The sequence below is a fragment of the Halichoeres trimaculatus genome, unplaced genomic scaffold (assembly GCF_033239565.1).
Source record: "Halichoeres trimaculatus isolate MK-OKI-2021-1 unplaced genomic scaffold, fHalTri1.1 fHalTri1_scaffold_14, whole genome shotgun sequence".
NCBI classification, from domain to species: domain Eukaryota; kingdom Metazoa; phylum Chordata; class Actinopteri; order Labriformes; family Labridae; genus Halichoeres; species Halichoeres trimaculatus.
In genome coordinates, this window is record NW_027437192.1 from 29,261,033 (window position 1) to 29,286,690 (window position 25,658).

General features: G+C 40.8%; 1 protein-coding gene across 1 annotated transcript in view; it reads right to left on the reverse strand.

Moving 5' to 3' along the window:
• pkib (protein kinase (cAMP-dependent, catalytic) inhibitor beta) overlaps nt 1-25,452 on the reverse strand; it is a 46,465-nt gene extending 21,013 nt beyond the window's left edge. The window contains exon 1 of the mRNA XM_074686889.1: nt 25,228-25,452. The gene's annotated coding sequence lies outside the window, so the exon portion shown is untranslated. The remainder of the gene's footprint in view (nt 1-25,227) is intronic.
• Nucleotides 25,453-25,658: the final 206 nt, after the last annotated feature.

Genomic DNA, 25,658 nt, shown 5'->3' on the forward strand with positions numbered 1-25,658 from the left:
AGACGTTGACACAGCCTGCACAGACGGGAGAAGTTTTAGATGAATAAATAATGCCTGGGATTAACTTCCTTGCTATTTTTAGCCCCTCATACCCTGTGATTATTCCCTGTCCTTTTCCCCACTTTTTTCACTGTTATCCTAAAGCTTAACATGCTCCAGCTGCCATGGAAACAGCTCCATTGTTATGAAGACATCTATATGGTGGAGGAGGGGAGCCAGGGAGGAAGGAGCTGCATTCATTTTTTTCTGCTCAGAGGTGACTTTTGTGGAAATAATGTCATATGTGAAGTCTGGAGAGCCTGCCGGTATAATAATGTGTAATGAATACTACTTTAAAGAACATGTTGTGAGGGTATGTCTGTTTGAAATCTGGTGAAGTAGTGTAGGATGATTAAAAATGCAGCATTAAGGAGATGCATGCAGCGCAGAAGTATGAAACACTTACAAAACAGCGATTTTTCCGTCGTCTTTGTCATGAAAAGGTGCACACGAGGTCACACGTATGCACAAAGGCAGAAACATGAAACATGACTCTCTTAGTTTGTTTTCAGTGAAGCTGTGTCTCTTTTCCTGAGCAGCAGCAGCAGGAGCAGAGGGTGAAGCAGAGACATGAGCCTGATCTAATGAGACAGCGTGATCACAGCCTCCCTTTAGATCTCACATCCCAGCCACATCTTTCTGCTGATCCACACACGGCTCTTTTTCTTACTACAGCTGCCTGCTTTCATGTTTCAGAAGCCAGGAACCGCAGACAAAAATGGATCAGCAGAGGCTTTTGCTTTGTAGATGACATGCTTTTGGGGGGAGGGCAGGGTGTGAAGAGAGAAATCTCTCAGGTCTTAAGCTACAGGTCTGTGCAGGCACAGGATAATACAGGTGAATCCCTGGATGGAGGAAAAATCTCACCGTGAGAAGATTTTCAGTCTTTTGCTGGAACAGTCTCTCGTTCGCACCAAGAGCCAGGAGCTGAGCGCTAAAAACTGACCTAAACACTAAGCCAGTTTTGCACAAGGGCTGTCTCATGTGTGTTGTTCACGTGTCCTCGTGTTTTACCATTGTATAGTTTTGGAGCCAAAATATTCCTCGCCACAGGTGCCACCATTGTGCTGCTAGCATCTGCGCAGTAGAGACTGTGAGGGATTCTGGGAGAATCTGAGTGGAGCCTGGTGACAAAAAAAATATATTTTTTTTTTCTTTCAAGAGTCTAATCACTTCCTGACTCTACCTCCCGTCATATTTTACAATCCCCGAAAAAAAATACACAAGAACAGCAGCTGTCAATCATCGTTTAACATGATGCAAAGCCTTGTTTTTAGCCTCTTCTAACTACAGAAAACAAAACTTTTCAGAAAAAAAGGACTTGAATACAAGGCAGCCAAATGATATCTTCAAATCACCACAACAATTGAACGTGAGATACATTTCTATGAGGTGTATCAATTTTTTTAAGTTTGACCACAGCCAATCTGGAATGACTGGGAGATGGATTTTTTGACCTTTCCTGCAGCCAGCCACCAGGGGGAGCAGTTTTTGTGGCAACCTCACTTCAAGCCGAGCAAGATGATGTTAAATTTTTTTTTTACAGTCTATGCCCTATAGAGGCATCACCAATCTTTGCTTTTGAATATTTTAGTTTGTGTCCAAGTAAGAGCACTATGTCCAACACATGGAAGAGCTATCAGGGAATAGTGTGTGTGACACTTGCGATAGCCTGCTTCATTTGAACCATGCCAAGAGTGGCACTGTTTGATTGGCCAGTACAACCAGATATCCATCTAGGAACCAATGAATAAGATTGCTTACTATAGTTACTTTAACGGTTCCTCTCAAAGATGTCTACATCTTTTAGGACGCGGTCACACTGGCCAATCGTGCTGTGCCTAAGCACGCTTCAGCCGTAAAGCACGTTTGGAATGGCCAGTGTGACTGCAACTGTACCATGCTCAAGCACGATTCCCTTCCGTGCTTCGGCACGCTTCGAAGAGGTGGGCTTCGGCACAGTTTACTTCATGCACGAGCACAAGCACGGGGACAGCGCGTGCGATCCATTACGTATAATCACCGCAAGCGCATCTCTCGACAGTCATTTTAAACAAAGCGGGGGTGTTAGAGGGCTGTGTCAGGCGAAAACGACTTAATATAAGTCCAAAAGTCTCTCAAGTTGTAGCAGTGCTCTCTGTGTCTCATTGTGCTGACTCTGATGAGATTCATGTAAATAAATGCTTCACAATGACGTAGGCGGGCTGTGCACGTGTTGATACCTGCTAAAGTCTGGTTCATATTGAGGTAGTGTGACCGCCGGCCGTACTCTCCAGCTGGGGAACAGCGCTGCAGGGGGGCAATCGTGCTTAGGCACGGTACGTTTTGGATGGCCAGTGTGACCGCGTCCTTAGAACCCTGTCAGGACTTGTGAAGCGATATTGAAATCAATTTACTTTTATATATTTGTCTGTTTATAATCCAAGATTTTAAATGAGATTATCAGCATCAAATCTGGTTATTTCTAAATGCTATTTCTGTCAGATTCCCCTGAGGCAATGAATCCATTCACAGCTCCTAGACCAAAAGTTCCCATGACAACACCACGCCAGCTGGCAAAATTAAACAATGAGAAGAGAGATCCTCGTTTTCCTCTGCTGAACTGTTTCTGTGATTAATTTTGTAGTGATGGTGGACACTGGAGCCTCACTGTTAGACAGAAAAAGGACAGAAGAGCAGAAGAAAGATAAACAGGAGAGAGATAGAGCACGAGCTAAAGGCTAACACAGGAGCTAAACTGTTTGTGATAATGTTCATTCCAACCCACAGTCAGCAGTTATTCTGCAGTGGTCTGTTCAAACTTGAGAGTCTATCAATAAAATGAAGAGTGAGGTTACGTTAGCTCTGATTGGTAGATGACTGGCACGACATAACCAGGATTTACTAACTTTACACATTACAGACATGTCTTGGAGCACCAGGCTGTACGTAATACTAAATATATCTTGGTACAAACTGTGTTTACAATGTTTGACTGTTGTCAAGTTTTGAACAACAGATCTGCTCTCAATTCATTTGCTTAAAAACAAACAGCTTGATAAAAGCCACGTCTTTAAGAAAGTGAATAAAGGTGCTCATGAGCTTCAGCTTTAGGACCATCCTTAAACTGAACGTCAACAAGTGTTATCAGCTGTCAGCCGATTTTCATCTGAATAGTGATTTTTCAATGGATCTGGCTAACGGTACATGATCCTAAATATGGTGACAGCATTAAAAGGGTCACATGACTGAAATGCATGAGTTATCTAAAGTGCAGCATTCTTCTTTGAATCAATTACCTTTATTTGTAAAAAGAAAAGAAAAAACAGCAGATGATGGATATTTTAGTCTACAATCTAAGGTTTGGTTTATGAGATGAAGAGCTAAATTTTTTCACTATTTCCAAGTTATTAATGTCTACACCTCAAATAACTCAGCCAGCAACTTCAGTCCAAATGGTTGCTGGAGACCTCTAAAGAGAAGGCTGTTAAGATTGGAGATTATTTTTAATCATTTATATTTTTATCAGATTTTGAGCAGTAAATTTCCTGAAGATGTCATTTTTACAAAGCATTAGCTAATTGCTATGTTTGAAGTTCTGTAGGTATGGAAGACTAAACTGAGAAAACTATTTACCCTTTTGTATTTTCTCCCAAAATTAAGAAAACAATACATATATACAAAAAAAAAATCAACCACAGTAGTGAGTTAGTAGTTTTAATCTGTTAGTAGTTTTAACCTGAGTTAGTAGTTTTAATCTATTACACCATATTGTAAGAACCATAAACTGTACAGGATTCCAGATATATCAGCAGCAGGAAGCTACGAGCTCTGATTTTTATCAGCCGCTCCATCCGACTGCCCTCTTCGTAATTAACTGTGTTTTAATGCGCAATAACAACAAGCCATTATACTAGATGGGGCTGACAAAGTGCTTTCCACGTTGCCAAATATGAGACAGATTGAACAGCTTTTCACAAGGGTCAATCACCCAACACAGCGCCCATTTATTTACAGCAATTAGCACAATTAAAGAGTAAAGAACGGCTGGCAGGCGGCGGCGGTGCTGGCAGAGGCCTGAGGAGCGATCTGAAGAACAGAACGGGTCCGGTAAGAACAGGCTGGTTTGGCGCATGTCAGACTTTCATGTTATTTTCTTTCCCAGCTCTGATAATTAGCTGATCCTGAAACATGGTCACACGGCTCCTCGGTCTGTTCCATCAGAAGTGCTGAGTGAAAGAAAAACACCTTGTTTTATTACTGCAAGATGCCCTGATTTCTGCCAATACCAGAGCTGCCATTGTCAGACTTTTCACTCTGACGAGACTTTACCTGTGACTACCTGTTGGGTATAAGCTCATTAAAAAGGGGAATTCCACCTATTTTTTCTGTTAAAGCCAGATCACTGCATTTGCTGTTCAAATAAATAAAACATTCATTATCTCTTTTTTAATTTCATTTTTTGTTTTCTGTCAAGCTGTAGCACTTTCAGTTTGTCTGATGAACAGGGCTTTATAACCTAGATGTATTATCATTACTACACTCCTTTTGTGTGATTAATATTACTTTTATATCCTACGATATTCAACTTTTAAGCACTTTGAATGTCCTCATTGTGTAAAAAATAAAGATGTCCTGTTACATGGGAGATGTTAGAAAAAAAAAAAGATATCTTCACAAACACAATGTGACAGCTTAGAATCTTAAAGCGCTTTAGACCACAGGGAAATTCCCGAGGAACTAGAGACTTATTATGGAACTACGCGCTTTTCAACTGCTGGAACCAGGGTCTAAATTTAGTTCTCGGGTAACTGATCTAAAAAAGTAAAATCTGATTTTGACTTTCTGTAACAGCTTAGTGGATTAACCATGGACTGTATGATATATGGACGTAGTCTCCATGATGTCACCCATGTGTTCCTGATGTACTGAACTTTGGTTGAAGCCATATTGAAATTGCAGACTCAAGAGGCTTCTGTCATTCATGTAAGCTGCCCATCTGATTGGGTAAACTCATGATCTTAATATCTTCTAAACTGCTGAGTTAAAGAAAAAAATCAGCCCCTTACAGTGTGAGCCATTAGCAAAATAAGGTTTGTTTGTGGTTTCCGGTCTTTCTGCAGCCAGCCTCCAGTGGACACTCAATGCACTACAGTTTTTAGCTCTTCTTCATAGACGTCATAATTTCTGACTGGAGCTTGCAGCTTGGGTGCAAAAAAGCACATTAGAAAACCAGCACAGGCTGTATATCCTCCATGCTAACAGGCTAACAGGCTAACTTCCAGTCCTGCACATCATCTATGGTGTCATTTTTGCTTAATGGCCTTTCTACTGCCCTCTAGTGGCATGGCCATGTCGTGCAATGACTTTTATTTTCTCTCCACATGTAACTGGTCTGATTGAGACAGTCTAAATGGGACTTCGAGTTTGGGTGAAAACAGACACATTTTAGCTCCAGGAACCCTTTAGTTCTGGTCAAAGGCACTTAAACTTTCTGTGAAGTTTTGCGATATCTAATCTGCACCCAGAAAAATAAAAAAAACTTATCAGAATCACTCTGAGGGGTAAACAAGTCACAATGCCAAGAAACTTCTGTAAACACATCTAAATCTGACAGACACTACCCTTTCCTTTTTTTTTTCTTTTTCTTTTTGACAATAATTGAGAATCCTTTATCCTTAGTGCTTCAAGTAGATGCACTTGAATCTCAACAGAGGAAAGGAAGCAGGCTGACAAAGATCCAGCTGTAGTTATTGAAAACACATCGAATATAACTGCTGCTATAACAGGTACAAGTTGACGTTTCATGGGTCTGTTTGTTGTTAACCATTAAAAAAATTAGAAATCTGTGCAATACTTTTACAGCTTGCTCCATACTCAATAATTCACTGACTTAAACATGTACATTGTTTGATCTCAGTGAAACCAAAGTCCAGATAAACATAATAACCCTGCACTTTGCCCATTGATAACATTGTGCTGAAATAAATTTGCTACTGTTAATCTAAATAATCTATAGCTGATATTATTGTTATCGTCCGCCACACACTCAAACACGATACAAACCATGGCTTAGAGGTTAAACCAGGCCATGTGGGCAATAACAGGAAGTAATGTACAAATCGACAGAGCTAATGTTATAAGTCAAACCATAAGAAGCAACAAGCCAACAGAAACTTGTACATCAAATTAAAAAACAAGGGTTATGTCACAGACGAACTTTCCAGCACATCCTGTGGTGTCAGCCACGGTCAATTTAAGAGAAGCTTAACTTAAGCAGTGATGTAATGTGATGTCCTCTGGCAGTGAGGTAAATTGTTTGATTCTGTTAGGACATCAGGAATAAAGTGAATGAGTCTTTAAATAAATCTGTCAGTGAACCTTAATCCCCAAACACAAGGAGAACCTGAACCGTTTAAACAAGTTCCTGAGTGTGGTGTCCTAAAAAAGCAGGATCGCCCTCTCAGCATGAAAACAGTTATATAATGTCCTTCTGGCTCTGCAGGAACTTCTTGGAAGGCTACCCTGGACCTTTGGCCTGTTTGGACCAGTTTTACTGCCAGAGCTATAAGGTTGAAATCACTTTGGATTCAATCAACCAGTGGGCACATGTCGATCAAAGTGTGTCCAATAAAAGAGTGTGTGTAAGCTGTCAGGGTCTGACATCACAGAGGGGATATCGACAGAGATAGACCTCAACATTAAAGATTAAGATCCAAACAGCAGTACATTTGAATTCAGTGGTTCACCAACACAAAATTCATTTAATACACAGCAAAACCAATCACCAAGACCAGAAACTTCTTCTTTCGGGTTTAGACCTCTTCACTGTCCGTAAACAGTTACAGCTGTGTGTGCATTTTGGCAACAGAAGTATGGCAGAATACGATAGTTTGTCAAGCTATGCAAGGGGATTAACCACCAAAAACCTCATTTCAATGAATGATAACTTCCACACTTACCTACTTCAGTAAGTGGACAAACGTTTTCCGGGGATAAATCCAGCATATACACCAGAGAAACACTCAAATTAGGCTTATAATGCAATCATTATCCATGGTTTTGTTCAAACTGTGAAATACAAAGGCATAAACTTGTCAATAAATCAGCAACATTCCCAAACCTAAGATAAGCACAATAGAGGTAGACTGATATATCGGCCGGCCGATATATCGGGCCGATATTTGGACATTTGTCTCTATCGGCCATCGGCCGTATTTCCTTTTAAAAAGCCGATTTTTGATCCGTTGTATAAAATGACGCAATTTTTGATCAGGCACAAAAAAGATGAGCACCTCAAACTTGTGGAACCACTTGGATACATTACATACTTTTGTTCAAATTGTATTAATAAGTTTAAATTTCTTTTTTGACATTTTAAGAAGAGTGTGAATGTTCACTACTGCTTGTTACATTGTGTGTTTACTCAGACAAAATATTTCATTGTTTTGAAAGCTGAATAAATGTTCAGAGGACTGGACACGACTTGTTGTAATAGATTTCTTTTAGTTGCTCAGAAATTGCTGCGTTTCACAAAGTGATTAATATATATTTATTTAACAATGGGCCTGAATATCAAATTGGAAAAATATGCATATCGGCATCGGCCCCCAAAAAACCCATATCGGTCGACCTCTAAAGCACACAGACTACTGAGTATGAAACCTAAGTCATGATAAAGGATCCAAAAAAAATACGTCAAGACAGAGAACTGCTTTAAAATATCTATCCATCCATTTTCTTTTTTTTTTTTTAAGTTACTTTTTGGGCTTTTATGCCTTTAATCAGAGAGAAGACAGAGGATAGAGCAGGAAACACATGAGGGAACCTCATGGAGTGCAACCCTAACTGCTAGACCATCTACACTCCGAAGTCCATCCATCCATTTTCAATACCGCTTCTCCTGTTCGGGGTCACAGGTGGAAGCAGCCTACCCCATCTGTCCTAAGCCGAGAGGCACCAGGGGTACACTCTGGACTAGTTGCCAATCAGTCGCAAGGCTGACACATGGATACAGACATCCTTTCACGCACACTCTCACACCTACAGACAATTAAGAGTGATCAATTAACCTGATGAGCATGTTTTTGGACTGTGGGAGGAACCCACACATGCACGGGGAGAACATGCAAACTCCACAAAGAAACGACCCGGGAATGGAACTGATGACTTTATTTTGCTGTGAGGCTACAGTGCTAAAAGTTGTACCACAAGCTTCTTGAATGATGAAATATAGTTGAATATATAAGTGTATTACTGGTTTTGCTGATTAGAATGATTAACAGTTTGATAGTTTACCATATTTTAACTGTAAACATGAAATTTTGTTCTGTCAAAGTTTAAACACTTATTTATTAACTACTCTCCATATTGAGTCCGAATTGTTGTATTAGGTCATAACTTTGGTCCAAAACCAATGTCGTCATGAAGTAAACTATACTGGTAAAAACTAGATATTGGCAGCTAACTACTTATTGAAAACAGGTTGATTGTGGTTCAATACAGAAATCACATACAATAACAACTCACAGCCACAGACATCACTGGTGTTCCAGTGTAAAGGCCTATGCACACCAACAGCGACGAGAATAAACGGCTAAAATTTGTGAAAAATCAGACTGTCTATGCACATCAGAAACTCCTCCAAACATTGTCTTTATAATTGTTGTTTTTGTAGTTTTTATGTCTTTTGTTATAAAGAAGCAGGCACTTGGACACGAACCAATGGGCAACATCCAGTTATCCGCTTGAGGCTGGCTGCAGAAAGACCGGAAGTCACGTTCACACCCAGAAATAAAAACAGACTTTTAAGGCATAAAAAAAAAAAAAAAAAAACACATTTACAGCCTGGTTCAAAAAACAGCTTGTGTCTAAAACGCTGATTTCACTATAGGCACACACTGTATGGTGAGTGAATTTTTTTCTATCTCTGGGGTTTAGAAGTTATTAGGAGTGTTTGATCGTCCAATCAGAGGCACAGCTCAGGTCAGAGCCCTGTAGCTGCTCGAAGGAAAACTCACAGCTGGCGTCATAGAAAGTAGTATGTAGTAGGCACTGCCTACTTCATACTACTTTCATAAGCAGTATGTAGTATGACTGTTCAGTTGGGTTAATTTTTGTAGTATGCTACGCTGGTCTTCAGTTCAAAGAAAACAGAAGTTGGCTACAGCTGACTTTTTTCCCCAAAAAAACTATATTGAAAATGTAGAAAATAAACGAACCACGAGTAACTTATCTGCAAATATATTGCCAGAGAGAGCATTTTATATTAACTTCCAGTGGTGGAGATGATGTGGATTTAAAGATAAAAAAGAAATGGCTCTTACATTTATATTCCTCTGCTACTCCGGTTGTTGTTGCTCTGCTCTCTGCCATTTTCACTTCCGATATGGGACCAGGAGTGTTGCATTGTGGGTAACAGTAGGCAAAGCAGACTGGTCAGATGCATACTGTGGATTTTTCCCGATTAAGTACGTCATCCGGGTGTTTTTCTCATACTACAACTTTGACATTTGTTCACATACTGCATACTACATTTTGGTCGAATCAGTAGGCACTGCTAGTATAGTATGCCAATTCGAAAACGGCCACAGACTATGACATGAACACAATCAAGTGGTCCGCCATGTTGAATGTTTTGGTATGAGACGTGTCAACAACAAGCGTTTCGATTGGTCTGATGTGTACTCCTTGAAAGCAAAACTTGGGGAAAAATCTACCTGGGTCTGAAAAATAAAAGCCGCCACTTAGCTCGGCGCAACTTGCTGGTGTGAAAGCTTGCATTGGAAAACAGTACGAAAAAAATAAATGACGTGTGAAACATTTGTGCAAAAAATACACGTAGAGTGTGCAAAGGGTTTAAAGTGTAACTTTGTTATAGGGCTGCACGATTATCGCAATCGCAATGTCAGCACATGCAATTACGTAATCGCAAAAGAGGTTATCGCAATCGCAATCGCAATGTCAGCACATGCAATTTAGATTTTTCTCCATGATAACCAAGCAAGTCTGTAGACTCATCATGAACAACTTTTTTTATTAAATCGCAAGCACAATCGCAATCGCAATATTGTCCACCATATCGCAAATCGCAACTTTTCGATTAACTACTTTGTTAGCTGGTGACTGTCAGCTGAGTGCACTTCACAAGAATACCTTTAGTTTGTAATCAAATACATGTCTGTAAAGATTTTTTACATTATTGTAAGAAATAAACTACAGTGCACTCATGAAGTCTCTTCTCATGTCTTAACAGTTGTAACCATGACAATAACTGGCACATTGGGCCAAAGGTCTCCAGTTGGCAGAGTCACTCTTAACCCCAAAACACTGATTGCTCTTTAACGGTCGTGATCCTGTCAGGAATCAGTAGAACTTGAGTCAGCGGTGGAGTATCGTTTCTGACAACCGACCACAGAACAACCAGATATTTTCATGCTGCTTACAGTTAGAATTTAGAGTTTAAAAAACACGATGCACAATACTCCATTTTTTTTTCTTTTGTCAGAAAAGTTTGAGTTTATACGAAGCAGAAGATCTAGATTAGATCTGCAGTCATTTAATACACCAGCTCAAAACACCATTGGAAAAGCCACTGTTTGACTGTGTTAAATAAAAAAGTGATTTTGAACAGTGCAGCTGGCTAATGTCTGGATTTACCATGAATGGAAATGTAAGGTCTGAAGAGTGTTGGGTTTAGTGTGAAATTTCAAACAGGTGGCTCCATTATTCTGTCACTGATTCAAAACTGATGGACTTTTGGATATTTCATCTTTAGAAAAGAAAACATTTGTCCATTTAAAACCTTCTATTTATAAAAGAAACAAGGTGAACTTTCTGAAATGTGATCACACAAGCACAGCCCATTTAAAACTTGCAGCAGCAGCTTTTTTAGATCACATTTATCAGCCGCAACCAAGAGCATCAAGAGCATCAAGAGCAAGGCCAGGAGGATAAATCTAGTTTATGTGTCACACATGTCTGATACATGTGTGACACCAGGAGGACAATCTGTGATGCCGTCACATCAATATTTCAGCACCAAGCTTGTTGCTCTGAGAGTGTGACCGGGCCGTCCTCCACCCCGGGCGCTCTCCAAACTAGACCAGCGAGTCAACAGCGAGCAGCCTGAGTGGCTGTGGCTGCACGTGCTGCTCCTGCACGCTGGCTACCACCCGTACGCCTCTGGCAGTCTCCGACGGCTGAAAGACACACACAGACCCACACTACACACTCTGAACAAATGCTATAAAGCCTACACACACACTGCCATCATGCATCAGCGGAAGTGTCAAGCTCTGGTGTTATGTTTGTGATTAAAGCTTCACTCGGCAAGCAGGATGAAAGAAAAGCTGCAACAGACGAGGATTTCATCTCCACCAAGGGAATCCACTCATCTTTTCATCTGGTCGTTTTCAAACATTTAGAATGATCCAAAATTAACAGATGAACAAAGATTTGTCTTCAGCTCTTCAGGAGAAACCCCCAGAAAACCCAACCAGAGGATATTAATCATTTTCATCTCACTTTGTCAGAGAAAAAAAATAATCAGGCACAGGAGGATTTAACATAATTCAGGACTACTATCTGTCCTCTATGATGAGAGAAAACAAGAGGGTTTATGTTTGTACCAGTAACAAACAGAATTTGTTTGACATGTTGTATTTTCTATTAAAAAGGGGAATAATGCTCATCATTAGGCTTCATGCTGCCCCTCTGATGCCTCTGTGGGAGATCTCCATGATTTACAGATCAATTAAATCTTGATTTATCTCACCTTGGTGTCTCAGCAGCAAAGAGCAGAGCAGGATGTTTGTGTTTGGCAATTTTGATCAAGCTCATTGAAGGAGTATCACCAATCAGTGACCTCTCAATTTGAGCAAATCTAATGTCACTTATATGTATTTCTCATCCGATGTACAAGCAAGTAGACTGCGTCTCACCCAGCATGGATTAATGGACAATCAAAGAAGATCTGATCTTAAAGAAGGGGGATTCTGCTTCATATTCATGTGTCGTAGAAATCCCTGAATCTGTCCGGAAATTCATCAAAATGATCTGTTTCAAATAGAGGGATTATCAGTTTACATTATCACAAAGATGTGCATGCATCTTGAGCGCAGAAGCAGCGTTTAGCTTTTTCAACCACATACTCAAACATACTTCAACCTGCTATCATCATTAAAATGTATGGTTGCTCTGTGGTCAGTTTTTAAAAATGATACTACACAACAGAGGCAACGTCTGTCAAGTTTTGACCATCACAGAGCAACTGGTGTTTTGGAGTTAATAGCGACCATGCTAACCGGTGATTCTCAACTGACAGTATCAGTGATTAACGACCGAGAGTCACCAGTTAACAGGGTCACACTTTACACTGAAACACCAGCAAAGTCTGCGGGTAAATAAATAACTCAGGACGTAGTTTTCTGGTTCTTTTATTATGAACCGGGCCTCAGACTCAGCAGTCTGTGTGCTTTTTTTGGTGTGTGAGGGTTTCTGATTTATTGACACATGTTTACATCCTGGTTTGTCACAGCCTGGTTAGCATACTTGCCAACCTTGAGACCTCAGAATTAGGGAGATTTTCGAAGGACGGGGGCATACAAAAAAAAAGGCATACATTGCATAGATTGGTGGTTAATCTCTGCAATGTATGCTCAATAAATAAAAATACAAACAAATAAGGCATGCATTGCATAGATTAACCACCAATCTATGCATATCCCGTCCCCTTCGCGCTGTCCTGGATAAACAGGATTTTCGGGAGGGGCACTGAAATTTGGGACTCTCCCAGGAAAATAAGGAGGGTTGGCAACCTTGCTGGTAAGTGTCCACGGATAATGCCGTCATGAGCATTGAGTGAGTTGTGTGTTTAAATTGCTCTCTGGGTACACGCCAATTTTCTCAGCTGAAAACATCTGTCCAACTTATATCTGTCCACTTGCTGATCTCTTCTGTTCGCTCATTGCGATTTCACAAACCTGGGAGCTCTTGACCATCCTTCAAAGTGATGGTATTTAGTTTAAAAATGTGTTTTTTCGTGGTTAACTCCTCCGCGTCAGTTGACAAACCATTATACTCTGCAGTACTTCTGCACCCAAGTTGAAACAAATGTTGATAAACAAATAATCCCTATATGTATCCCTATATTTATATATATATATATATATATATATATATATATATATATATATATATATATATATATATATATATATAGTCACAATCTTAAAAAGCAGGAGCTCTTCATGAAATTTGTTGAAATTACAAGGTCATCACAAAAAGTTCTCAAAACAACTTTTATGACACACCGGAGACATGAACCTTAAACACCAAGGTCCACAACAGAGTTGGCCTATCACAGGGGAAAAGGTTGGTGGAGTAAAGAGCCTTAAAGAGATAGCAGCTTCAACAAAGTTTTCAGATGATAGTCTGAGAAAAACAGGGTTTTGTTTTCTTTTCTTTTCTTTTTGCTGCATATAAAGCTACAACAGTAGTATCAAAGGGAAAGCCTTGTTTTTTGTTTTTGTGTGTGCGTGTGATTTTTTTTTTCAACATTAGATTTAACACCTTTACCTAAGTGTTATTTAATTATGAGATTCTGGTTTTGTTAAAGTCCTTTTAATAAATCAGTGTTGGTGAGCTCCAGGTGAGCTTCCAGTCAGGTACCCAAAGACCCAGCTCTAATTAGCTCCACAAAAACTTAGTTTAGCTTGATAGCTCTATTAAACCAGTTCACAACAGATTTTTTTAAGACTCTTGTTAGGCTGGTTGTTTGGAGACAGATAGACAAGTTGAGACCAAAGCGCAGCTTGTGTTAGTCAGAGCATTTCAGTGGAGTGGATCAGGAGCGAGCGTGGAAGGAGTGGGTGAATTTTGAAAAGAGCGCTGAGGGGGGGTTCTTTTTTCAGAGTAAGGCGGAGTGGGGTGCTGTCCCACTCCAGATTCGCTGTGTTATCACTCACATCATGAGTCTGAAGCATGCACAAATCTGGCCCAGAATCAGAACACATGTTTTGGAGTGAGCGTGGAGTGGAGTGGGATGCAATCTTGGTTTAGCGTTGAGTGGTTACAGGTGAGATTTTGAGTGGGGAGAAACAGAGGCTGACATCTTTGGGAGCTAGGAGCTGAAACTCTGCCTGCTATTCTCCACTCACATGCTGTGATATTAGCATTAAGCTGCTAATGAAACAGATACATTCTTCTGGAGTTGAAAAAAGAATATCTGATTGACCAATTCATTTCTCAGGTAAAATAGCATCACGTTAGTGCTATTGATGGTCCAAATCTAACAGATGCCTTTGATAAAACTCCATGTAAGACAAAATAGTGGATATATTGGCTAATTACTGCTCACATATAAATAATAATTCTTTCATTAAAGAAGGAGGAGTTCTTGATCAGTCTTTCAGTGTAACACACCACACAGAGCTATGGGTAAACCTTGGTGTTTAAAGCCTGCCCCTCCAATGTGTCATGAAACAGTAGGGATGGGTACTGATAAGATCTTATTAATACCAATGCCCTTATCGATTCTGCTTATCAATACAAATATTTATCAATTCCTTTTGTGAATTTTCTCTGTGAAAAAAAAGAAGCTTTACAGGTTTTCTGGGTCAACAACATTAAATTGAGTTTACAAGTGAATAAATGTAAAATTAATCTCTGGATCTGGATATCTCAGGATATTAATGTGTAGATAAAAATCGAATGTCACGTGACCTTGATCTACTCTTTTGTTTAACGTTGTTCACTGAAGTACACCATCTAGTGTCTCGAAGTGGTTGTAGTATTACTCTAAGCAGTTTGGAACCTTGCCGTAGTTATGAAGCCAGCCATGAGCCTCCACCTAACTTTTCTTTTATTTACATATTAGTATTTAGACATTTGGAGTTATTTTTTTGTGTTTTTTCGTTTTTTTTTTTTTAGGAAGATTAATTGTGATGTGTTTTTCTGATGAGATGAAATTCTATTTTGAAGTCTAAGTTATGCTGATATATGCTAACAGCTAGCATATCAATGCAATTTGATTCAATTAAATTTCCTATATAAGTTAGCATCAAGCTAGCAATCTCGGGGTCTTGTTCACGAGTGAGGGAAGGATGGAGCGAGAGATCGGCAGGCGGATTGGTGCGGCGTCCGCAGTAATGCGGACTCTGCACAGGTCTGTCGTGGTGAAGAGGGAGCTGAGCCGGAAGGCGAAGCTCTCTGTTTACCGGTCGATCTTCGTTCCCACCCTCACCTATGGTCATGAGCTTTGGGTAGTGACCGAAAGAACAAGATCGCGGGTACAAGCGGCCGAAATGAGCTTCCTCCGTAGGGTGGCCGGGCTCTCCCTTAGAGATAGGGTGAGAAGCTCGGCTATCCGGGAGGAGCTCGGAGTAGAGCCGCTACTCCTCCGCGTTGAGAGGAGCCAGATGAGGTGGCTCGGGCATCTGATGAGGATGCCTCCCGGATGCCTCCCTGGTGAGGTGTTCAGGGCACGTCCCACCGGGAGGAGACCCCGGGGCAGACCCAGGACACGCTGGAGAGACTACATCTCTCGGCTGGCCTGGGAACGTCTTGGGATCCCCCCGGAAGAGCTGGACGAAGTGGCTAGGGAGAGGGAAGTCTGGGCTTCCCTGCTTAGGCTGCTGCCCCCGCGACCCGACCCCGGATAAGCGGAAGAAAATGGATGGATGGATGGATCAAGCTAGCACTATTTTATTTTAATCATTTTTGGTGAATAAGGAGATTTATACCATGTGTGTTGAATAGGAATCTCCTCTGAGTGAGTAATGTTCATTTCTTTGTGACTTCAGTTCTTCAGTAAAACTTCAAGTAGAAAATCTTGAGTCAGGGTTTTCTTGGGAAACTGTTATCTGCTAAGCTAAGCTAGCTGTGGCAGACTAGTGGACATAAGATCTGGCAGCTCCGGCGTTACGTAAAGAATAGTCAAGGGAATCGTCAGGCATAAAGGCTGATGACGTCAATGGATTGAAACATTTCTTATTGATTCTCAACAGGAGCTAGTTTTCGTTTCCCATCCCTTTGAAACAGTTACAAAATGACCTCATCATTTCTGCAAGTCTCATGAAGATATTGTGAAGATATTGTGAAGATATTGTGAAGATATCTCCTGACTGGTTCATGAAATGTTTGTGGGGCTTGCACAAACTGGATACTTTTTATCCATGTTTAAGTATGGGGAGACATAACACCCCCTCTTTAAGGAGGTATCACAAACATGCCAGTCTGCATCCACTTTCCACACCTAGCTTTAAGACTTCATCTGCTGTACATAGGTCTATGATTTAGTCTGTGGTTAAAAAAAAAAAAAGAAAAAGAAAAAAAAAGGACATTTCATGATAGCAAACAAAGAGTTTTCAGCCTCTTTGCTCATCTTTTCAGTAAGTTTTTGTGTCTGCTGTTGGTTTGGCAGGTAGCACATTGTGGATGCCACAGATCTTCTGGCTCTGATTATAAAAGGAAAGCTTGTGGTGAAAGCTACGAGCCAAAAAACCAAACAAGCCAAACAAGACTGAAAAGCTAAAGGACACAAGACTTTGTGACAATGAGGCATGTCATCCACATTGTGCTCAGTCATCTGACATGTTGTTACTGCTCAGATGTTGGCTCTGAGTTTTGTTGGTGTACATCAGCAGCAGCAGTGCTGGAGCTATCAAAGCTCCTCGATTCCCTCCGGACTGAACCAGTTCTTAGCAAACCTGGTTTTCATAAACACCGAAGACAAGAGTATTTTGATCAGTAGCTGATGATACTCTGGTATTCAAATGTGTCCCTCTTGGTGCCATTTAAAGATGCAAATGTGCAAAGCTGCCAGGTGCAGCTAGCTGTAAAGAGGACTGTCTTTAAAAAAGCACGTTTGATGGTCGTATGAAGTGGATTTAAATGGCAATTGTACCTCTCAACCTCCCACCGCCTCTCCATTTGCCAATCAACTGAATAACCTCTTCAGATCCTTGATGTCTGACAGCGTTTGGAGATGCCGTGCCTGTTTCTGGGGCAGACGGGATTCCACGCTGTAATTACCGTGGGGGGGAAACAGAGCAGCTGATTCTATTGTTTGGTCTGATACAGTGAAAGGTCAGGGATCTGCGGAGTGAGTGCACGCTGTGGGAATGACAATACAGCCTTTGTTTGCATTGAAGGAGCAGCCCATCTCACCTACTGTTCCCGTTTCCATCTCATCAGTATGGAGGGGTGACACTGACTAACAGTCCATTCCCAAAGCGGCAGGCAGAGGCATGCTGGGGGCGTCTACTGGGTTACACTGCCCGCTGAAAGCCTCTCCTAGGCCTGGCTGCTGGGAAGAATGAGGTCGGAGGAGTCTAACACATATTTTCTGGTCTTATTGTCGTCTTTTGTCCTCTTAAAATCCACGTCCAGCATCCTGTATATCCTCCAGAGCCAGGTGGAGGAAGAACTGACTGACGTGTTTTAACGGCAGGAAGATAAAAGTAGCTATAGGTCAGTGTAAAGGGCAAAAGGATCCATAGAGGCTCCACAGCTCAAGCTAAACTCTTTAGGTCAGTGGTCAATACAGAGGAATAATGAATGACTGGAATTTGGCTCAGGAAATTACTGTTTCCATCTTCAAAGCGGCCCAGCCCAGCAATCAATAGGAATTGGGTTTAGAGCTGGGAGGTGAAATTGTAAGTGACAGGCGACACTCTGCTGTCATTTATCTTACTACAAAAAGACAGAAGTGAAAGTGACTTTTTTTTTTTCCTTTTATGGCATTCACACAGCAGACAGCAAAGACCCCAAACAGCACAAGCTCCTCCACTTTTTTTATTTCAAACACTGAGCAAGTCAGCGCCAAAGAGAGCCAGGCAGGAAATCATTTGACATTTTTTGGTGAGAGTGCTGACATGATATCCATCGCCTTGTCCACACGAAGGTGGATATTTCTCTAAAACAAAGAATACATGAGGGCTTTGGCTTTTTTCAAGACAGTGAAAAACTGAGGTTTTCAAAAATCCACTTCTTTTTATAAGTGTTTTTTTAAGAATTGTACGTTTTTGCACAAAGAAGACAGTGGTCACCGTGAGAGGAGTGGGGAGTGACATTCAGGAAAGAGGCCGTTAGTTGGATTTAAAACTGGGCCAACAGCTCAAGGGCTGAACTCATGGGGGATACCATCACCCCCAATGTGGAGACTTAACGTGTTCACATGGGGAACAAAAAACGAGTAGCAATATTCATTCATTCATTGGAAGTTGGCGTAATTCTTGTGTACGCCTGCTCAGTTCTACGTTTAATTGAACAGAGGAAACCTTCTCTTCTTTGTCAAATTATCACAGTGCATAGGCTTATAAATATAAGAAGATATATAGTGTTCAATCCACCTCTCTGTACACAGCTGTAAAGACCCATTTCTCCTCCCTTTACGTACGGAAATGTATCTGTCCTTTTTAAATGATGTAACGTCACTGCTCACATACTTCCATGCGTCCTTTACGTCGGCATTGCTGTCAACCAATACATCCACCAGGGGGGCAAAAAGAGCCAAAAGTTCATGACAACAGCAAACTCAAAAACAAGCATGGTGACTGTAGGAGGTGGTGGTCAGTAAGGCTGTTAAATACATTGTGCAAGTTCCACCATTGTTATTTCTTCTTTGTGTCTCACTAAATATACGTATTAGGTGGTAACAGCAACACTGCCCCAATGGATGTGGTGGTACTGCTCCGTTCGTCCGTAAGCATTTTAGAAACATGCAGAATTATGGATGAAATGAAAGCAGAGCATAGACAGAAGACTTCAGTCATATCTGGATCCGAATGCAACGTTGAGCATAAACCGGCCCCAAGAACTCAGTTTTTTGAATGCTGCTTGCTCAAAGAGACACACAATTTGACACAAACATAGTCCTTAGACTATGCAAAGTTTTAAAGTCCTTTGTTGACAGAGGCTGTTTTGGAAATGCTCAACTCAACCTATCTTTATAAAGAGGTAAAGAGGTTAATCTTTAGCCTCTTTGCAAACAGCTACAGGGTGCCCACCTGTCACTCAAGCTAGCCATGCCCTTATATGGGCAAAACTCATTAGCTCATTCAGACTAAAAAGTTTTATTAAACCAAGTTGTAAACATTTTTTTGTTTGCTGTAAAGATCTCCTTTTTTGGCTCGGTGTGTGTGTGGTGTCTGGTGTTTCTGCGGCCAGCCCCAAGTGGACATTCGAAGAACTGCAGTTTTTAGCACTTCCACAGAGGAAGCTTGAGATTGGTATCCACGGCTCTAAAATACCGATGTTTCTGCAATTTGAAACACTCATAGGTAGGGATGGGTAACTTTCACATTTGAAACGATACGGTACCAATACCCTGCACTTGGCAATCGGTACTGGTACTCAACGGTACCAATTTAGGTACATTTTATTGTGGTTATGTGGTAAAAAATATAAATTTGTTCAATAATAAAATATATTAAAAAAATCAATTTAAGATATCCATTCTTCAATATATAACCTTGTAATGCTGTTTTCATGTCCACCATAGAAAACTGCCTACTCTTCCACTCCCTCACAGTCACTATGATGCATTTAGGTACCTAAACATGGTACCTTTTGATTTTACGTGATTCGGTACCCGGTACTTTTTACAGAATTTGGTCGCTACCTATAAGAGTACCCAATTCGGTATCCATCCCCACTCATAGGCGCCGAAGTCTATGTTAGGGGCAACACTAAAGGGATGCGTAATGTCAGTTAGAAGTTCAGATCATAAATCTTTTAGTTTTGTGGATTATCTGTAAAATATATGAACTAAAGGCTGATAATATGAGCTGAATGTTGAACACAGATCTATGTTAAAAAAAAATCTCTGTATCCTTGCTAAACTAAATTCTTATGAATAAATAAAAAACAGAATATAAACAATGATTATGATGATTTGCACTTTGCTTGATGAATCAAAATCATTTTTTGTTGATGGGACTAATCCATGTTTTGGGAAACGTAAAGTAAAAACAACCCATCTGTTTAACCTTACAAACATGGTGGTTAAAATCTAAGATCCAATAAACATGTCCTCCTCTGCTTGTTACTGAAAGAAAGTGTTTAACAGGGTGTTAAGTTAAGCCGCTCAGTAGAGCCCAGTTCACGGCAGATTAAACAGATTTTTATCGGTAAGCAGATACCCGTTTACTGATCACACGACGGCCTTTGTTCCTCGTAAAAAGCAAAAGATAAGGCCGAGTGACGCCATTCTGCAGGTGAGAGATAAAGAATGGAGCAACAGGTCACATGTGGCACCTCTGGGACTCCAGGATCAGATCGGGTGAGCAGAGGGTACGCAGCACCGTGCCATCGTCTGTGCTAACACACAGTGACATTACAGCCTGGCGTTAACGACGGAGCAGGAGGAGGAAGGAGGATAGATGGTGATAAATCAGATGATTCAGCCAGCGGTGACAGAGCAGAGGCTGCCAACAAAGACAATACCTTTACTTCCCATAAAAATCTAAAGATCAAGGCTTTTACTCCAACAGGCCGACTATTTTCCATGAGTATAACACTGCTGATTCACTGCTCATAAAACTCTTTAAACAGTCGATTAGGTTTAATGGTTAAAGAGGGGGTATTCAGCATGGATAGGGATAACATTCTGGATGTTCAGACTAAATGTGCAGATTTTCAAACCTCTACATTTTCATAGAAAATCCCTGAATCTGTCTGGAAACTGATAGAAAAAGTGTTCTTAAAAGAAAGTCTTCATGAGATCTTCATGAGATTTGCTGCAATGATGACGTCACATAAAGATTCGTCAACTGTAATCTTCCCAAAGCAGCCTTCAGATGGCTATAGAGCAGGGGGCCTTGAGATGGCAGTGGAGAAAGTGTTTTAGAAAGAGGCTGAAATACAGTTTTCTAAAAGTTGGAAATCATTTAAAGCTACTACGGGGGCACCAAAGGGACAGTAAAAAGCTGAAAAAAAAATTACAATAACTTCTCTAAAAAGATGATTTCTCAGAGGGTCATTGTTACGCACTAACACTGCCAACATGTGTAACTTTCTGTGCCGCAGAAGCCACCAGAGTAAAATTATGTCTATCAGACACAGCTTGAGTGACTTATGACTGCTGCCTCACGCTGCAGAAACACCACAGCAGGCAGGCACTGAAGCACAGCCAAGAAATGAGCCTGTCTCCTAAAGTGACCTCGTGGATGTGTAATTAACATAGGGTGAAATCACAAAATTAAAGGGAGAGCCTCGGAGCTAAAATGAATATTAAAAATAGAGAGGAGCTGCTGGTACCCCGGCGGACCCAGGCTTCATCTGCTACAGCTGACAATGTAAGAGAACTCATGAGAACCAGGATAATAACTACACACACACACACACTGACAGTGTTTGAGTTTCTTTTTTTACTTCTCTGGGACACATTCACTCAAAGCTGAAAGACTTAGGCTTGTTCAAGGGCCTCGGTGCACATGTGGATTTGGCACTCGGTTGAATAGATGCTCTGTGAAGGATAAGGACTTGACAGCCTAAAATACACACACACATACATTTCACCATCTTTACTTCAGGGACAGCTTTTGTATCTGGGTTTTCAAAGTTAGAGAAATCAGCTTTATAAATCTGGGACAAAAATATAGAAATTTGAAGTCGTTGCAACATATTCCCATGCACGCAGGAATCAGGAATTAAATCCAGCTTTATAAAAAAGGTAGAGCCACAAACAGAGCACACGTCTTCTGCCTGACAACAGCGCTTCAAGGCAAAGCTTTGTCAAGTGTCAGATTTCAGGTGGTTGGCCTTCATGATGTTCACTTCTTTGTCAACAGATTCAGTGTTGCTAAAATGAAGAAGCTTTGTTTCAAAGACAGGTTGAGATTGCTGACCTAGAATAGCTTTTAACAACAGAAAAATAAAGTTTTGTATCATTTTATACATTTTTTTACCCACTATTCTAATAAACTGTAAATGAGCCTAGAATCCGTGACATCACCCATCTGTTTCTGATGCAGAGTTTTGAAGCCTTTTGTCATGGGAAGCCCTGATGGAAATGCTAAACACAACCTAGCATCTGTATGGGTACAGGAGTCCCATCTGCTAATGAGCAGAGCTGTGCCGCTGATTGGCCAAACTGGTAATCTTCTTCTAAACTGCTGAGTTTGAAAAAAATAAAAACAACAACAAACAAAAAAAAAACATCACCTCCGTTCTGGGTGCTGGTGAAGAAATGAGCTATTCAGACTGAAACTGATTTTCTTCTATCACACTGTTGTCTTTGTTGTAATCTATTTGTGCTTTACAAATCATCTTTTTTTTTTGGTCCTCATTTTTTGACTGTAAGACTGTTCACCACTGCTGTTTGTTAGCTTTCTCACTTTGCAACAGTGTTTATTGAATTTTTATTGTGTTGGTATCTCAACAAAAATTCCCTTGGTGTGAAAACACACTTGGCAAGAACCCTGGTTCTGATTGTGTTCAGGGACATGCAAGTTTAGTGGACCAAACAAACAAACATTGTTCTCTCTCTGGTTAGCCCCAAAACTAGTCTGTTAAACTAGTCATTAGTATCTGTATGTCTATACAGCAGTGCAGCTAGGGATGGGTACCTTTTACATTTGAATTGATACAGTAATGATACCCAGTACCTGGCAATCTGTATCGGTACTCAACAGTACCAATTTTTGGTACTTTTCTGTGTTTATGTTGTGATAAATATAAATTTGCTAAATAATAAAATCTCAGAGTTTTTAACTTAACGTTTTTAATTCTCAATATATTAACAATGCTGCATTCATGTCCAGCATGGAAAATCCCCTTCTCTTCCACTCCCTCACAGACACAAGGATGCCTTTAGGTACGTTAACATGGCACCGTTTTATTTTATGAAAATCAGTTCTTGTTACTACAGACAGAATTGTTAGTGCCCATAAAAGTTCCCAATTTGGTACCCATCCCTAAGTGCAGCCACTCACCACTAGCCAAGGATGCAGCTTCTGCCATAGCGTTACAATGCCTGATGTAAATGAAGCAGTAATCCGTGGTCTGAAAATCTGAAACTGACGCAGAAGTTCTAAAAACTGCAGTACGTCAAATGTCCACTTGGGGCTAGCTGCAAAAACACTAGAAATGACACCTAACCAAAAAGCTGATCATGTTTACAGCTTAGTTCAAAGAACTTGTTGAGTCTGAAGAGCTCATTTCTCTATCAGCGCACACTGAATGAGGTTGACTTTTTCCTAACTCTTTTTTCAAAGTTTTAACTGACTGGTAGTCACCATATAGCAGTTTGCAAAGAGGCCAGAAACCCACCTCTTGACCTCATCCTGACTTGAACACAGCCAGGTAGAGATCAGTATTTTTAGTCTGGCTTTTGCTGATAATAGCCTTCAGAACTTTGAATCAGAAACAAATGGGTGACATCACAGAGACGCAGATTTCATAGCCTGGAAATATTTTGTTCTTAAAAATGGAGATTAAAGTTGTATATAGGCTGTAGCTGGTTAAACTGGCATATTACCACTTAACCAGTGCAATGAGTCACCAGCACAGACATGCAGACCTTAGCCTGCAAGGAGGACTGAGGGTTTGAGGTGCTAGCACTGCTATCGTTGGCCTCACCTATTCTAACCAATCAAATTGTTTAGTTGTAGACTCTATGATCCCATTGGAACAAGAGAAATCTAAGCTAGGTTCAAATCTCTGATCAGAGGGGGAGAGAAAGGGAGACAGCAAAGGAGTGCTCAGTTTAATCCTCTGTCTCTTTAAGCTTTATTCAGAATGACAGAGAACAAGCAAAATTCACTCAGGGTCAGGAAAAATGTTCTTATTTTCATGAAGTTTAAAGTAAAAAATGACACAAGTAACCAATTTTTTTTTCCAAATAGGTAATATTTTTTCTTTCTAAGGTTCTTGAAATAAGAATGCCTTCATATAAGAGGAAAACTTGTTTTTTTGTTTGTTTGTTTGTTTTTTTTACTTCATTATAGCAGATTTTGTTTACTCTCACCATTTTGTTCCTTTTAAATCCTGACATTTTTTAATTTTTTTCAGGTAAATGTGGCTCATATTAAGGCTAATAAAACATTTTTCAACAAAATAAGACATAAACTCTTGCTTAGGTGTCAGTTTTTGCAGCACTTTGTGAGTTTCTCTGCAGCAAAGTGACCGGACCTTTGTTTCCACTGGTGGACGTTTACAGTCAAGCAGCGTCTCAGCCATTCGTGGAGTCCACTTTCTCCTCAGTGGACACTGCAGGCTTGAAACGCTTCAAAGATTTGATAGTAAAATAAAGGAGGGTCACACTTGTTGTGACAAACACAAAAAAGAGGAAGTGCAACCTCTGTCTTCAACAGTCATCATGCTTTCTGCTGAACAGACTTTGAACTAGAGCCTTGCAACAAATGAGGAAGTTCAACTTCATCCATCAGCATAAAACAACCATGTTATGATGAAAAGAATGCAGACCGAAAACCTAAAGACTCCCCTCTTAGTGCTTAGAAACCTTATCAATCCAATATTATACAGGCTGCAGCTATGGAACATGGTCTAAATGCTGGATTAGGTTTCATATGTCCACTGTCCTCTTTCTTTAAGCCCAAGAAGCTGACTGAATCAACTTTAGAGCTCAAACAAATGTCTAATTATAAACCCATACAGGCCTCTGAGGGTGCATGCTTTTTCCAAAGCAAGCATGGCCTTTTCTCTTTCTTCCCTATCTACTATTAATATTTCAGATGTTAAGTCTTCAGACACTGCTGCACATCCTGATTGATCACCACCAGAAGGTCACTGTTTGCGCACTTTTTAATAAACCAAAGCAGATAATCCAGCTGCCATCGAGCTCTCTGCAGGGAGCCGGTGACATTTTCATCCCAACAGCTGATACACACAATGCTGTGAGCCCATATGGAGGTGACAGGTAGGCTGCTGGAGCTGACTGCTGGCGGCCTGATTTCTGCATTCACTCCTTGTTGGTGTTAAATGTGAAGCCAGAAACGACTTATGAGCATTTGTTTTTCCAGCCTTAGTTATTTGACATGGGTGCAGATAATGGCCCCAGCATGGCTCAATGATTATTCCCTGCACGCCTAGTATCTGTTAAAACCAGGAGCTGCTCCTCCAGCATTAATACATGTGCCTGTTTAGGTTTGTTGACGCACAGAGCTGTAGAAGCCAGCATGTCGTCCTACCTGTGGAGCAGAACAGGTGACTGGGAAGCTTAAGTGCGCAATGACGGACACTCACCAGCTGATTTCTGCGCGCTTCGCTGAAGAAAAAAAAACCACACGAAGTAGTCCGAAGTCGGAACTAGCCGCCTGTCACCATCTCCAGCAGAGAAAGAGAAGAGAAAGGAGTGTCAGCGAGTCCGTCCGGTGCTCCACTTCACGCTGCCTCATACAGCTCATACGCTGAACCCGCGGCTCTCATGACTGAACACACCGCGCCGACAGCACAGCGCTCCAGTGTGCGCGCAGCGGCGGGGAGGAGCGTCAAGGCGAACACGCGCAGCCCAGATGACCCGGCGAACAAAGGGATTGCGCCTTCAAAATAAAAGCAGCTTTAGCGGGAGACCGTATGAAAACTGCTCAGGATGTTAAAACCAGGCTTTAATCAAAAAAATAAAAAATAAAAAACACTCAAATGAATTAAATTTTCATTTTTTTAAAAGAACTTAA